Source organism: Theropithecus gelada, chromosome 9 (genome assembly GCF_003255815.1).
Source record: "Theropithecus gelada isolate Dixy chromosome 9, Tgel_1.0, whole genome shotgun sequence".
Classification (NCBI taxonomy): domain Eukaryota; kingdom Metazoa; phylum Chordata; class Mammalia; order Primates; family Cercopithecidae; genus Theropithecus; species Theropithecus gelada.
In genome coordinates this window covers 21,422,085-21,437,922 of record NC_037677.1, presented here as the reverse complement: position 1 = coordinate 21,437,922, position 15,838 = coordinate 21,422,085, and the positions used below count along the sequence as shown (strand labels likewise).

Here is a 15,838-nt window from a genome sequence, read left to right as displayed (position 1 = left end):
AGGGCTCTGAAATCATTGGATTATATTTTGTTGGACTGAGGGGTCTGGTTATAAGTGGAAGGTGTCAACCCCTGTGTTCTTTTTCAGCCTCTCAGGATGCTTTAAGCTCTGAGTTCCCCAAACTGGCAAGGTTCCAGAATATATACAGATATATTAATAGATGTAGATAGCTCATGTAGATAGAGATAGATATTGATATAGATTCACATGCATTCTATTCTTTAAATTTATGATGTAATATCGTTATACATACCAGAAAATGCATAGTTGAGTAACTAAACAGTAAGACATGTAAAAAAAGAAGTAAAGCCAGAGTTTTTTCCTATCCCCGTACCCCATCTCCGAAAACCTACGGTAATTCAAATTAGTCTATTCCATCGAAACTCACATGTCTTCTCTTAACATTTTTATAGTTATGGAATTCAGCTGGAATTTTGATTTCCCAGAACAAAAATAAGCAAGAAAAAAAATCTCCCAGGGTCAGAGAAAGCCCTTCTTCCCATTCATGTTCTTCTCTTGAAAAACCAGCAGAGGGCGAACAAGATGGCAAATAAAACCCGTGGAGCCGACAGGGCAGCCCAGAGAACTTCTGGAACATTCACTGCACAGCAGCCAAATGTGAATTCCCAATTCAAGAACATGAAAAAGCGGAAATATGGCCTCGAACACTAATTTGATTTAACGCTGGCATTTCCAAGTTATTTCTCTCCGATTTGGGTCTGTGATAGAGACTAAATCCTTTACAACCTGGCTGCTCATCTCCTGGAGACCAGTTTTGGAAAGATTGTTCTTAGAAAATGCACAAAGGGCCAGGCCTGGTGGCTCACACCTGCAATCTTAGCATTTTGGGAGGCTGAGATGGGAGGATCCCTTGCACAGAAGAGTTCAAGACCAGCCTGGGCAATACAGCAAGACCCCAGTCTCTACAAAAAATATATATATACATATATATTTTATTATATATATTATATATATTTATATAAATATATTATTATATATGTATATATATTTTTATATATATGTATACATATATGCATAGAGGAGGGCAGAGGATAACAATCTATTTTTTATTTTAATGACGGGGCGTTACATGCTTGCAGCAACCAGAATATGACTTCTCCTGAGCACTTAAGTATTTCACAGCATCTGTAGAATTTAAGAGGAAGGAAATCAAGGAAAGGAAAATTTGTTTTCATATACCCTCAGTTCAGAATAAAGACACATAGAAGTCTTATGGAGGAAAAGATAATTTTATAAGCCTCAATGTTGAATAAAGAATTTTCTATTGAAATTTTAAAATATGTGATGTATGACCTCTGCCCAGTTAGGTAGCCTTGTGGGCCATTTGGGTAAAGCTCTCTTTATACTGTAATTCAATGTGTCAAAGATCAGTTGTTATTAGATGGGCACAATTTTTTCAAAATGATAAAATCCAGTTTGGGCAAAAGTCTGGGAATATGAACCATTTTGTACACTCTTGGCTGGAGGGTAAATGGGTACAACTTCGGAAGGCAATTAGGCAATGTCCATTCTAATTTTGTGTGAACATCCTACATGATCCCTCATTCTGACTTCTGTCCTGTAAAAACACTAGTAAAAGTGTTCAAAAAGATGTGACAAAACCTTCATTGTAGCACTGTTTGTAATAAAGTTTAAAAAGAACTTAAAACTTCACTAAGGATAGACAGAGTCGTTATGGCTTGTTGTATGCCTTAGTACTATTCTAGAGGCTTTATCTGCATTAATTATTTCATCCCCCCAACAAGCATTTTTTTTCCTTTTATTTGTTTTTTTGTGTGTTTTTTTGTTTTTTTGTTTTTTTTTTTTGAGACAGAGTCTTGCTCTGTCAGTTGCCCAGACTGGAGTGCAGTGGCGCGATCTCGGCTCACCTGCAACCTTCGCCTCCCAGGTTCAAGCTATTCTCTTGCCTCAGCCTCCCCAGTAACTGGGACCACAGGCATGCACCACCATGCCTGGCTAATTTTTATATTTTTTAGCAGAGACAGGGTTTCACCATGTTGGCCAGGCTGGTCTCGAACTCCTGACCTCAGGTGATCAGTCCACCTCGGCCTCCCAAAATGCTGGGATTACAGGTATGAGCCACCACGCCCGGCCTATTTGTATAAATTTCAGGGGTACAAGTGTAGTTTTATTACGTGGATATATTACATACTGGTGAAGTCTGGGCTTTCAGTGCATCCATCACCTAAAGAGTGTGGATTGGACTCAAGTAACTTCTCATCACCCACCCTCCTCCACCCTCCCACTTTTCCCAGTCCCCCATGTTTACCATTGCACACTCTAGGTCGATGTGTACACATGACTCAGCTCCCACTTATAAGTGAGAACATGCGGTATTTGACTTTCTGAGTTGTTTCCCTTAAGATAATGGCCTCCGGTTCCATCCATGTTGCTGCAAAAAACATTTTATTCTTTTTTTATGACTGAATAGTATTCCGTTGTATATATACACCACATTTTCTTTATCCTATCAGCCACTAGTGGATACTTAGGTCAATTCCATATCTTTGCTATTTTGAATAGTGCTGTGATAAACAAACAAATGCAGGTATCTTTTTGATATAATGATTTCTTTTCCTTTGGGTAGATACCCAGTAGTGGGATTGCTGGATCAAATGATAGTTCTAATTTTAGTTCTTTGAGAAATCTCCATACTGTTTTCCATGAAAGTTGTACTAATTTACATTCCCACCAACAGTGTATAAGCATTCCTTTTTCTTTATATCCTCAACATCTGCTATCTTCTTACTTTTTAATACTAGCCAATCTGACTGGTATAAAATGATATCTCACTGTGATTTTAACTTGCGTTTCTTTGAGGATTACTGATGTTGAGCATTTTTCATATGTTACTACAAGCATTTTATCAGAATACATTTTATAGATAGAGAAATTAAGACTGAGAGAGGGGAAGTCATTTGTCCAAGTTCACACACAACCTAAGGTGCACAAGTTAGTATCCAACCCAAGTAGTCCATGCTCTTAATTCCTAGGTTCTACTGCGCCTCTTACTGCACTGTTGTAAACATGAGGAAAATTTGCATTTACTATGTGAAAAGATGCCCATAGTATAATGTTAAGATTTAAAAAGCAGTTTTAAAAATACATGTAGATAGGCTGGGTATAGTGACTCATGCCTGTAATCCCAGCACTTTGGGAGGCTGAGGTGGGCAGATCACTTAAGGTCAGGAGCTGGAGACCAGCCTAGCCAGCATAGTGAAACCCCATCTCTACTAAAAATAGAAAAATTAGCTGGGCGTGGTGGCACGCGCCTGTAATCCCAGCTACTCTGGAGGCTAAGACCCAAGAGTTGCTTGAACTGGGGAAGCAGAGGTTGCAGTGAGCTGAAATCATGTCACTGCACTCCAGCCAGGGCATCAGAGTGAGACTCCATCTCAATAAAATGAAAAAAATGTAGAGAGATAGTATAATCTCTTAAAAAGTGTCTATGTGTCAATATATAACCTGTTACATTATTAGAAGTGGTTTCTGGCTGGGCATGATGGCTCACGTCTATAATCCCCACACTTTGGGAGGCCAAGGCGGGTGGATCACTTGATGTCAGGAGTTCGAGACCAGCCTACCCAACATGGCAAGACTCCGTCTCTACTAAAAATACAAAAATTAGCCAGGCGTGATGTCGGGTACCTGTAACCCCAGCTACTCGGGAGGTCAAGGCAGGAGAATCACTTGAACCTGGGAGGTGGAAGTTGCAGTGAGCCAAGATCCATCACTCCATTCCAGCCTGGGCGATAAGGTGAGACTTAAAAAAAAAAAAAAAGGGCGGTGGGGGGGATTTCCGGTTTCCATGCTCCTCACAGAGGGGTCCATACAGCGTTGTTCTGGATTCCGATCATAACTTAAAGGGAAAATTTCTCAATGTCTGGAGCCCTTGATGTCCTGCAAATGAAGGAGGAGGATGACCTTAAGTTCTGCAGCAGAAACCCACTTAGGTGGCACCAATCTTGACTTCCAAATGGAACAGTACATCTACAAAAGGAAAAGTGACGGCATCTACATCATAAACCTGAAGAGGACCAGGGAGAAGCTTCTGCTGCAGCTCATGCCATTGTTGCGGTTGAAAACCCCGCTGACGTCAGTGTCATGTCCTCCAGGAATACTGGCCAGAGGGCCCTGCTGAAATTTGCTGCCGCCACTGGAGCCACAGCAATTGCTGGCCACTTCACTTCCGGAACTCTTACTAACCAGATCCAGGGAGCCTTCCGGGAGCCACGGCTTCCTGTGGTTACTGACCCCAGAGTTGACCAATAGCCTCTCACAGAGGCATCTTATGTTAACCTTCCCACCATTGCTCTGTGTCACACAGATTCTCCTCAGAGCTGTGTGAACATTGCCATTCCATGCAACAACATGACGCTCACTCAGTGGGTTTGATGTGGATGCTGCCCTGGGAAGTTCTGCACATGCGTGGTACCATTTCCCACGAACACCCGTGGGAGGTCATGCCTGATCTCTACTTCTACAGGGATCCTGAAGAGATTGAAAAAGAAGAGCAGGCTGCTGCTGAAAAGCCTGTGACCAAGGAGGAATTTCAGGGTGAACAGACTGCTCCAGCTCCTGAGTTGACTGCTACTCAGCCTGAGGTTTCAGACTGGTCTGACGGCGTGCAGGTGCCCTCTGTGCCTATTCAGCAGTTACCTACTGAAGACTGGAGTGCTCAGCCTGCCACGGAAGTCTGGTCTGCAGCTCTCACGACTCAGGCCACTGAATGGGTAGGAGCAACCACGGAATGGTCTTAAGTTGTCTTGTGCCGGCTCTTAAGCAACATGGAAACAAGGTTGATAGAAAATAAACATCAGTTCCTAAAAAAAAGAAAAAAAATAAAACAGAAGAAGTGGTTTCCCCAGGGGAGAGAGATTGATAGAGATGAAGTAAAGAGAAGCATGTTCACTTTTTACCATGCAAGAATATGTATTTTTAACTCATTACAAGCATAAGTACCTTCTATAAAGACTTTTTAAAATTTTTATACAGACAGGGTTTCATTCCATTGCCCAGGCTGGGGTGCAGTAGCACTATCATATCCCATTGCAGCCTCAAACTCCTTGGCTCAAGTGATTCTCCTGCCTCAGCTTCCCAAATAGCTGGGACTACAGGCATGTACCACTACGTACAGCTAATTTAAAAAAAAAAATTTTTTTCAGTCAGGCACTCTAATCCCAGCACCTTGGGAGGCTGAGGTGGGCGGATTGCTTGGGCTCAGGAGTTCAAGACCAGCCTGGGCAACATGGCGAAACCCCATCTCTACTAAAAATGCAGAAATTAGTCAGGCGTGGTGGCACATGCCTGTAATCCCAGCTACTCGGGAGGCTGAGGCAGGAGAATTGCTTGAACCCAAAAGGCAGAGGTTGAAGTGAGCAGAGATCGCACCATTGTACTCCGGCCTGGGCAACAGAATGAGACTCGATCTCAAAAAAAAAAAAAAAAAAAGATTTTTTTTCACTCAACATTTTCCCATTTTCACTCCAATCTGGTTTTCTTTTGTCTTAGCGCCCACGTCAACACGATGAATGGGCATCTACTGTGTACCAGGCACTGTGTGTAGTGCTTTTCATACCTTTTATTCCTTAATTCTCCCAACAACACTTGCAAGATAGGTGCCATAATCCTCATATTCCCACTGAAAGCACAGATTTGAAGAAGTTAAAAACTAGCTTCGGGTCGTGCCACTTGTAAGTGACAGAGCTGGAGCTTGACCCTGTGCCTGTTAAGCTCCAAAGTCTACATCCTTTCCAATAATCCACACTTCCTCCAAACATGTATTTATATTTCTCAGGTCTATATCATCTCCATCCAGATCTTTTCATAGTAAATGCTTAGAATTTAGGTAGCAATGAAGTCTGGTATACAAATGTTACTCTACTTCCATTGCCTTTTCCTTGATTTGTGTTTAGGGTTCAAACAATAAGCTGTGAAGTTTTCCAAACGTGAGAATTTCCCTAACATAAAGACTACATTTATTCTGTTCCGGTAAAAAGAACATTTATGTTACAGGATGACCAGAGATAGCCAAAAGAAGAGGCGGGAGGGGTGCTGAAATCTCAGTTGCCTGAGTGGTGCCTGATATTCCTGAAACCCTCGCTTTGGTCAGCTTTCCATTTCCTTAGAATGTGAAGTATTTTTAACCTGCTGGTGGAATTCTGTTCCTCTCATGGAATGAAGACTCATCACACTCTTGGCTAGGATGTGATAATAAAAGCAGAAGAAAGACTGAATGTGGTGGTTCATGCAGGTAATCTCAGCACTTTAGGACGCCAAAGCAGGAGGATCGCTTGAGCCCAGGAGAGACGAGACTGGGCAACATGGTGAGACTCTGTTTCTTAAAAAAAAAAAAATTAAAAAAAATAAAAAATAAAAAATTAGCTGGGCATGGTAGCACATGTCTATAGTCCCATCTACTCTGGAGGCTGAAGTGGGAGGATCACTTGAGCCCAGAATTTGGAGGCTGCAGTGAGCTAGCTATGATTGTGCCACTGCAGTCCAGCCTGGGTGACAGAGCAAGACTCTGTCTCTTAAATAAATAAACAAGTAAATCAAAGCAGAAGAACTGTTCTGATGCTAACAGCGCTGGAATACTCCCACGGCTAGATTTGCCTGAGTTTAGACCAAAAAAAAACCTGATATATTTCCCAAACTTAATAAGAGTGTAGAGACATGCTTATTGGAAAGCAATAAAGTCTTTAAGAGACTTTAACAATGCAAAACTCTCTGTGAGATCTTCCTACTTTCTCTTATCTTTTTTTTTTTTTTCCCTTGAGATGGGGTCTCACTCTGTCATCCAGGCTGGAGCACAGTGGCACAATCTCAGCTCACTGCAACCTCCAACTCTGGGGCTCAAGCAATTCTCCCAATTCGGCCTACCAAGTAGTTGGGACTGCTGGTGTGTACCACCACGCTCGGCTATTTTTTCGTATTTTTGGTAGAGACGGGGTTTCACCACGTCGCCCAGGCTGGCCTTGAGCTCCTAAGCTCAAGTGAACTCCTAGGCCTTCCAAAGTGTTGGGATTACAGGTGTGAGCCAGCATGCCAGGCTCCTACCCTACTTTTCTTGCTTGCTTGTTTGCTTGTGTTTTTTTTGGTTTTTGGTTTTTTTTTGAGACAAAGTTTCACTCTGTCATCAAGGCTGGAGTGCAGTGGCACGATCTCGGCTCACTGCAGCCTCGACCTCCCAGGCTCAAGTGATCCTCCCACCTCAGCCTACCAAGTAGCTGGAACCACAGGCACGTGCTACCACAGGCAGTCAATTTTTATTTATTTTTACTTTTTGTAGAGATGAGGTCTCACTATGTTGCCCAGGCTGGTCTCCAACTCCTGAGTTCAAATGATCCTCCCACCCCACCTCAGCCTCCTAAAGTGCTGGGATTACAGGTATAAGCCACTATGCCTGGCCTGATCATCCTATTTTTCAAGTTCTAGATTAAACACCCAGCATAATTCAACAGAAGCAAAAGAAACAAGATTGCAGGCGGGCTCAGTGGCTCACGCCTGTAATGCCAGCACTTTGGGAGGCCAAGGTGGGCAGATCATGAGCTCAGGAGATCAAGACCACAGTGAAACCCAGTCTCTACTAAAAATGCAAAAAATTAGCTGGGTGTTGTGGTAGGCGCCTGTATTCCCAGCTAATCGGGAAGCTGAAGCAGGAGAGTGGCCTGAACCTGGGAGGCGGAGCTTGCAGTGAGCCTAGATCGTTCCACTGAAATCCAGCCTGGGCGACAGAGCGAGACTCTGTCTCAAAAAAAAAAAAAGAAAGAAAGAAACAAGATTGCTCATTCAACAGAAACAAGGATTGTTGCTTGCCTCTTTAGGATTATTGAAGTACTAGTGGATCCCCAAGTCTCTGCCTGGGATATGAGTTTGACTGAGAACTCCCAGTAATAGTGAATGAAGAAACTGGATCTTTTTTTTTTTTTTAAATTGCAAGACAACATTTTTCTCTATATTTTCCTTAAAAATAACTTCTAGGCTGGGCGCGGTGGCTCACGCCTGTAATCCTAGCACTTTGGGAAGCCGAGGCAGGCGGATCACGAGGTCAGGAGATCGAGACCATCCTGGCTAACACAGTGAAATCCCATCTCTACTAAAAAATACAAAAAACTTAGTGGGCGTGGTGGTGTGCGCCTGTAGTCCCAGCTACTTGGGAGGCTGAGGCGGGAGAATAGCATGAACCAAGGAGGCGGAGCTTGCAGTGAGCAGAGATCGCACCACTGCACTCCAGCCTAGGTGACAGAGTGAGACTCCATCTCAAAAATAAAATAATAATAATTTTTTAAAAACTTCTATTGCTTTTGGTGTTGTTAATCTCTAAGTCTGTTGGGAAGAGGCTGTCTATTGGGAAGAGGCTGAAAAGCATTGAATAGAATAAAGACAAATAAAAAAATCGCACTTATTATTACTACTTACAATTGACCACTTAATAGTTTGATGTCACCTTCCTAGGTCAATGTGTGTGTAAATATATTTTTAGGTTCTTGGCTTGCTTTTTAAAAGTGGGATTATGCCGAATCTACTATTTTTTAGTAGCCTTTTTCGCTTAACAGTTTGTTTTGAATATTTTCTTACGTTATTAAGTAACCTTCTCTAATATTAAAATAATCAATGGAGGAAATGAAGAAGTGAAATGCTTAATATTAACCATAAGGCTCATGTTAACTGAGCTACATCCCATTTCACCAGCTTCAAGTACAAGATGAAGTCAAATATCCCTTGTTTTTTGGCTTTTTGTTTTGTTTTGTATTTTTGAGACAGAGTCTCTGGCTCTGTCACCCAGGCTGGAAGGCAGTGGCACAATCTTGGCTCACTGCAACCTCCGCCTCCTGGGCTCAAGCGATTCTCCTGCCTCGGTCTCCCAAGTAGCTGGGATAACAGGCGCGCACCACTATGCACAGCTAATTTTTGTATTTTAGTAGAGACGGGGTTTCACTATGTTGGCCAGGCTGGTCTCGAACTCCTGACCTCGAGTGATCTATCCACCTCGGTCCCCCAAAATGCTGGGATTACAGGCGTGAGCCATTGTGTCTGGCCATCAGATATCTCTTAATAGTCGAATCAAGGTTTTCTGAAACTTCATCTCGCCAGTTGAGTAATTTTTTTCTCCTCTCCAAGGGTCTTCTCTCTCATTATAATTTGAAGAACCCCAAGAATGCTTCAGGTAAGAGATGAGTCTGGGCTACCACTGCCCCAGGTGAAAAACAGCCGAACGTTCTGCATGAGCTAGGGATTACCAGCTGCTGTAACCATTGACCCCCAACTCAGCACAAGGTTATTTCTTACTTGCCTAAGAGTTCAAACTCGTGTTCCTTGTTGGGTGGGGAAGGTGACGGGGAGCAGCTCTGATTTTGGTCTCTCTAGACGCTGGCATCCAGCCAGCAGAAGAGGGAAATGCCTGGAGGTTCCCCAGGTGAGATCCTCGTGGAACTTCCACCATATCCGGTCGTCAGTCCCAAGGCCATACCTCATTGCCAGGTAGGCTGGGAAATGTGGTATGGCTCTGTGCCCAGAAAGAAGAGAACATGAATTTTGGTAAGTACTATTTCTATTTTCGCCATCTTCTACTCTTTTGGCACCAAATGCAGACAGTCTTTACTTATAATTTTTCAACTAATTATTTTTTGACTTTATGATGGTGCAAAAGTAATATGAATTCAGTAGTAACAGTACTTCAAGTACTCATACAGCCATTCTATTGTTCATTTTCTGTACGGTATTCAGTAAATTACATAAGATATTTAACACTTTTATATAAAATCAGCTTTGCGTTAGATGATTTTGTCCAACTGCAGACAAACTTAAGTGCTCTGCGCATGTTTAGGGTAGGCTAAGCTATGATTTCAGTAGGTTAGTTCTATTCAATGCATTTTCGACTGGAGATATTTTCCACTTACAATGGGTTTATTGGGATGTAGCCCCATTGTAAGTGGGGGAGCATCTGTTCTTATTTGCAGCTTTCTTCCTACAGCAGATAATACACCCATTTCTCTACTGCCTGCAGCTTATACTCCAGAACCTTGCTCTGATTCACAGTTCTCGTCCTCAGGTTTGGACAGAGACCTTTGCAGTCGAGTGAGCTATGATCTACAATTTAAGTCATCTCTCCTCCCTCCTTTCCCAAGCACTGGGCACAAAAGTAAAACACAGTGCCAGACCTTGAGGAATCCAAAAACATATCTCTATGTTCAGTCATCATGGAAGTATGAAAATTGTTCTACTAAACCATGTGCCAGGCTGAGTGGGAGCTCCAGGGATGAAAAACAAGTGCCTGAGAAGGTCAGAGAAGGTTCTCTGAAGGAAATTACATTGGAGTTAAGCTTGAAAACTGAATTGGGGTTTTCCAGGAGGCCACAGGGCCAAAGGATTTTCCAGTCTCAATAAACACTATGTGGAAAGTAGTAACAGCTAATTACAGACAACTTTAATCTCTCTCTTGCCAATTTCTCAGAGCTCAAGTTTTAAGTAGTGAGTGAACATAAATTATCTTTTTGATAGGCAGACTGCTCCTGCATCTCCTTTGGTTCTCTCTGGAATCTTGGAAGCTTTCCTTACCCACGCTATTCCACACAGTTGCCTCTAGAGTTTACTAGAACGTTCTAGCAAGGGGCACAGACACTTATGCACCGCGGAATGAAGAAATGTGCTCCTCTGTCTGGGAAGGCCAGCCTGCTCTGCCAGTAGGCTGTTTAAGGAAGGAAGCGTGTGCAGCAGTGACACGGATAGGATGCTACCCAGATGGGCAGAATCAACCCTGGCCATCAATGGGGTGATCGGTGTTGCAGCCACATCACCCTTCCATCCAGCATTCTTCTTTGGCTTTAGCTGTCTTCACTCTTAATGGCACAAAAGTTGAAGAGGTGTCTCTTCCAGAATAGAGTGAAAACTGCCTGTTGTTTGCCCTGGTGTGGTCGCTCACACCTTTAATCCCAGTATTTTGCAAGGCCAAGGAGGGAGGATCGATCACTTGAGCTCAGGAGTTCCCGACTAGCCTGGGCAACATAGCAAGACCCCATCTCTACAAAAAAAAAAAACCTTTTTTTAAATCTAGGTATGATGGTGCATGCTCGTAGTCCCAGCTTCTTGGGAGGCTAAGGCGGGACAATCACTTGAGCTCAGAAGTTTAAGGGGGCAGGGAGCCATGATCTTGCCACTATACTCCAACCTGGGTGACAAAGTGAGACCTTGTTTCAAAAAAAAAAAAAAAAAAAGCCTGTTGTTTGGGAGGGCATGTGTGTGTCTCACATTGAGTTGCCTGCAGCTCTCAGTGCAAGACTTTCACCCATATCTCTGTCCTTAATCCTGTTACAGCAGGGAAAATGGCTTTTTTGAAAGAAAGAAGAACCTGCAGATGGACGACGGTGTGCAGTCTTTGCCAGAAATACATTTTTCACCCAAACATTCTCTCTTGCTAGTGTAGGCTGAAGTTTGACTTCCAAGCTTTCACTTGTGAATGCTGTAAATGCACATTACTTCACAAATGTCTACATATTTTTTAGCAGCAAGAGGAGAAACTGGAGCGTTAGTGTTTACCTAGCAATACCTAAGTATTTTATTCATCTTTCAATGAATCTGGATAAAAATTTTTTAAGAGACAGGGCCTCACTCTGTCACCCAGGCTGGAGTGCAGTGGCACAATCATGGCTCACTGCAGCTTTGAATTCCTGGAGAGCTCAAGTGATCCCTCTGCCTCGGCCTTCTGAGTAGCTGAAACCACAGGCATGTCACTATACCTGGCTATTTATTTATTTATTTATTTAAGAGATGAGGTCTTGCTATGTTGTCCAGGCTGGTTTTGAACTTCTGGCCTCAAGTGATTCTCCTTCCTTGGCCACCCAAGGTGCTGAGATTACAGGTGTGAGCCACTGCGTCCAGCACAGAATCTGGAAAAATTCTTATATGGGAATAAATGACTGAGCTGAAATCAGGATCATTTGGGTACAAAGAACAGAGACTAAGGTATTTTGAGAAAAGTAGGACTTAGTAAAAAGCCACTAATCACAGGAGCACAAAAGAAAAAAAAAAAAAAAAGGTCTTGGGCAGGGCAGGGGCAAGGGCTTCTTTTCTCTTCCCTTATCTTCCAAAATCAGTGTTTCTGCATTCCAGGTTTTCAGAAGAGGAAATGGATTGGCCCAATACACTTTTCCCACCAGGGCACCAGATTTTAGGTGTCAGGCCAGCCAGTAGGTGGCCTATCCTGACAAGTCTTCTCCCCTAGATACTTAGCTATGGCCAGGGGCATGGGATCCAGATGGCCCCTGGCCCAGAAGAATGGGTGAGGGAACTACCCCAAAATGTATCTAATACATTATGAGACTTAGGTCAACAATTAGGAGTTGCATTCTGGACCTACACTCACTGCTTCCAGTGTTGGCTCCAGCCCTTACTAGCTGTGTGACTTTGCCCAGGTTACCTAACCTCTCTGTTTTTCAGTTTCTTCTCTTAAGATGGAGCAAATAAACGGTACCTTCTCACAGTATTCTGATAAAGATTAAATGAGAGAAGGGGCTGGTGGCTGACGCCTGTAATCCCAGCACTTTGGGAGGCCAAAGTGGGCAGATCACCTGGGATCAGGAGTTCAAGACCAGCCTGGCCAACATGGCAAAACCCCATCTCTACTAAAAATACAAACAAATTAGCCAGGTGTGGCGGTGTACGCCTGCAGTCCCAGCTACTTGGGAGGCTGAGACAGAAGAATCACGTGAACCCGGGAAGCAAAGGCTGCAGTGAGGAGAGATCGTACCATTGCACTCCAGCCTGGACAACAAGAGCAAAACTCTGTCTTAAAAAATAATAATAATGAAATAAATAAATAAATGAGACAAGGTATTAAAAGCACTCAAAACTATAAATAGCACACAGTGAGTATTCAGTAAGTATTGCCATTATGTTTTGCCAAAAAATAAGCAGCTCTTTCTCAGTTTTCTGTTAATGGTGTCATCATTCTCCCATACATAAAAAGTAAAGTCAGCCAGGCACAGTGGCTCATGCCTGTAATCCCAGCACTTTGGGAGGCCAAGGCAAGCGGATCACCTTGTCAGGAGTTTGAGACCAGCCTGACCAACATGGAGAAACCCCATCTCTACTAAAAATACAAAATTTAGCCAGGCGTTGTGGCGCATGCCTATAATCCCAGCTACTCGGGAGGCTGAGGCAGGAGAATCGCTTGAACCTGGGAGGCAGAGGTTGCAGTGAGGCAAGATCATGCCATTGCACTCCAGCCTGGGCAACAAGAGCAAAACTCTGTCTCAAAAAAAAAAAAAAGTAAAGCCACCTGTTGACCATTATGTCCTGTTCATTCTTTCTTCGCTAAGCCTTTTACTTTATTCACTGATTTGTTTATTTTTCCGATTTACAGTTTTGAGCATCCATTTGCTATGTAAAAAAATATTTTTTTTTGTTTCCAACTTTGCAGGCATCTCTCTAACTTAAGCCCTTAATACCTTCCACTTGGACTGTTCGAGTTAGCTTCCACACTGGTCTCTCTGGCTTCTGAATACCATGGCCAGATTAATGTCACTAACACACATTCTGATCATGTCATTCCCCTGCTCAATGGTTTTCTGTGCTTCCCTATTGTTTGTGGTATAAAGTCCACATTTTGAAACTTGACATTCAAAACATTCTGCAGTTTGGATCTGATCTGCCATGGCAGTTCATTCCCACACTCTGGTTGACTGCACTGTTCTTGTTTCTCTCCGCATGGCAGCTCCTCTGATGCTTTCCCACCTCTGCCTTTGTTCCTGTTGTTCCACCCACCTGAAATGCCTGACCAGTCCTATCAGCATCACATGGGAGCTTGTTAGAAACGGCATGCCCAAAATCTACCGCATCAGAACCTGCATTTTAACAAGATCCTTGGATGGTTCATATACATGTCTTTTTCTTTTTCCCTTTTTTTTTTCCTAACACGGAGTCTTGCTCTGTCACCCAGGCTGGAGTGCAGTGGCGCGATCTCGGCTTACTGCAACCTCCGCCACTCGGGTTTACGCAATTCTCCTGCCTCGGCCTCCCGAGTAGCTGAGATTACAGGCGTGCAGTCCCACACTTGACTAATTTTTTTTTTTTTTTTTTGAGACAGAGGCTCACTCTGTCGCCTAGGCTGGAGTGCAGTGGTGCAATCTCGGCTCACTGCAACATCCACTTTCTGGGTTCAAGCGATTCTCTTGGCTCAGCCTCCCAAGTAGCTGGGACTACAGGTATACTGGTACTCAGCACCACGCCCTGGTAATTTTTTTTTCTTTAGTAGAGACAGGGTTTCACCATGTTGGCCAGGCTGGTCTTGAACTCCTGACCTCAAGTCATCCGTCAGCCTTGGCCTCCCAAAGTACTGAGATTACAGGCATGAGTCACCATGCCAGCCATATACATGTATTTTTCTTATATTTTACAAGATAAAATATCTTTTTTTTAAGGGATGAGGTCTCTCTATGTTGCCAAGGCTGGTCTTGAACTCTTGGCTTCAAGCAGTCTTCCTGCTTCGGCCTCCCAAAGTGCTGGGATTACAGGCACAAGCCACTGCACCCAGCCTAGATAAAATATCTTGTAAATTTCTATATCTTGCATAATATGAGTTAACCCACTCCATCCCTCTCCCTGTTAAAATTCTACCCTTGCCTCAAGGCTTTGCTCAAACAATGCTTCATCCAGATGTCTCTGATAACTAGAGACAGAAATAATCTCTTTGTTCTCTGAATTCCCATAGCTGCTTTCTGAATTCTCTGGATTTCCCACAGCTGAATTCTTTATACCTCTTTCTGGCAATCATCATCAGACATATGTTCTCTCCTATTAGACTCAGTTTCCTTGATTACAGGACTTTCCATAAAAAATACCCAATAAATATCCAGAAATAGATCATAGGGTTCAAAATACAAAAGAAAGGCTGGGCACCATGGCTCATGCCTGTAATCCCAGCACTTTGGGAGGCCAAGGTAGGAGAATTGCTTGAGGCCAGGAGTTCGAGACCAGCCTGACCAACATGGCGAAACCCCATCTCTACTAAAACTACAAAAATTAGCTGGGCACAGTGGTGCACACCTGTAATCCCAGCTACTCAGAAGACTGAGGCACCAGAATTGCTTGAACCCAGAAGGCGGAGGCTGCAGAGAGCTGAAATAATGCCACTGAACTCCAGCCTGGGTGACAGGAAGACTTCGTCTCAAAAACAAAACAAAACAAAAACGAGAAAAAAGAAAAAGATGTTATTTTGCTGGTCAATTAGAAAAGATGACATAGGAGATGACATTTTATCAATTAGCCACTCTAATTCAGGGTTCAAGGCTGATGAGATTTTTTTCAGAGACTGCAAATACATTGAAATCTGAAAAAATATATTGGCTACAAGATATGAACATAAAATTAAAATTAAAATTAATAAATATTGAAAACCATGACATCTCAAGTTTCTTTATTGCTAGAGATAGGACAAAAAATTAAAATTAAAGATATGAAAATAAAATTAAAAATTAATAAATGTTGAAAACCATAACATTCCGAATTTCTTTCTTTCTTTTTTGAAACGGAGTCTCTCTGTCACGCAGGCTGGAATGCAGTGGTGTGATCTTGGCAACTTCTGCCTCCTGGGTTCAAGTGCTTCTCCTGCCTCAGCCTCTCAAATAGCTGGGACTATGGGTGCGTGCCACCATGCCCAGCTAATTTTTGTATTTTATTGTTGTTGTTTTTGTTGTTAGTAGACACGGGGTTTCACCATGTTGGCCAGGCTGGTCTTGAACTCCTGAGCTCAAGTGATCCACCCGCCTTGGCCTCCCAAAGCTCTGGGATTACAGGCATGAGCCATGGCACCCGGCCC

General features: G+C 43.1%; 1 long non-coding RNA gene across 1 annotated transcript in view; it reads right to left on the bottom strand.

The window, feature by feature from the left end:
• Positions 1-1,046: 1,046 nt before the first annotated feature.
• The window catches only part of LOC112631783, a 75,572-nt gene continuing 60,780 nt past the window's right edge, over positions 1,047-15,838 (bottom strand). The window contains exons 2-3 of the long non-coding RNA XR_003121195.1: positions 3,841-3,921; positions 1,047-1,146 (exon numbers count right to left, since the gene is read on the bottom strand). This is a non-coding gene — a long non-coding RNA (uncharacterized LOC112631783). The remainder of the gene's footprint in view (positions 1,147-3,840; positions 3,922-15,838) is intronic.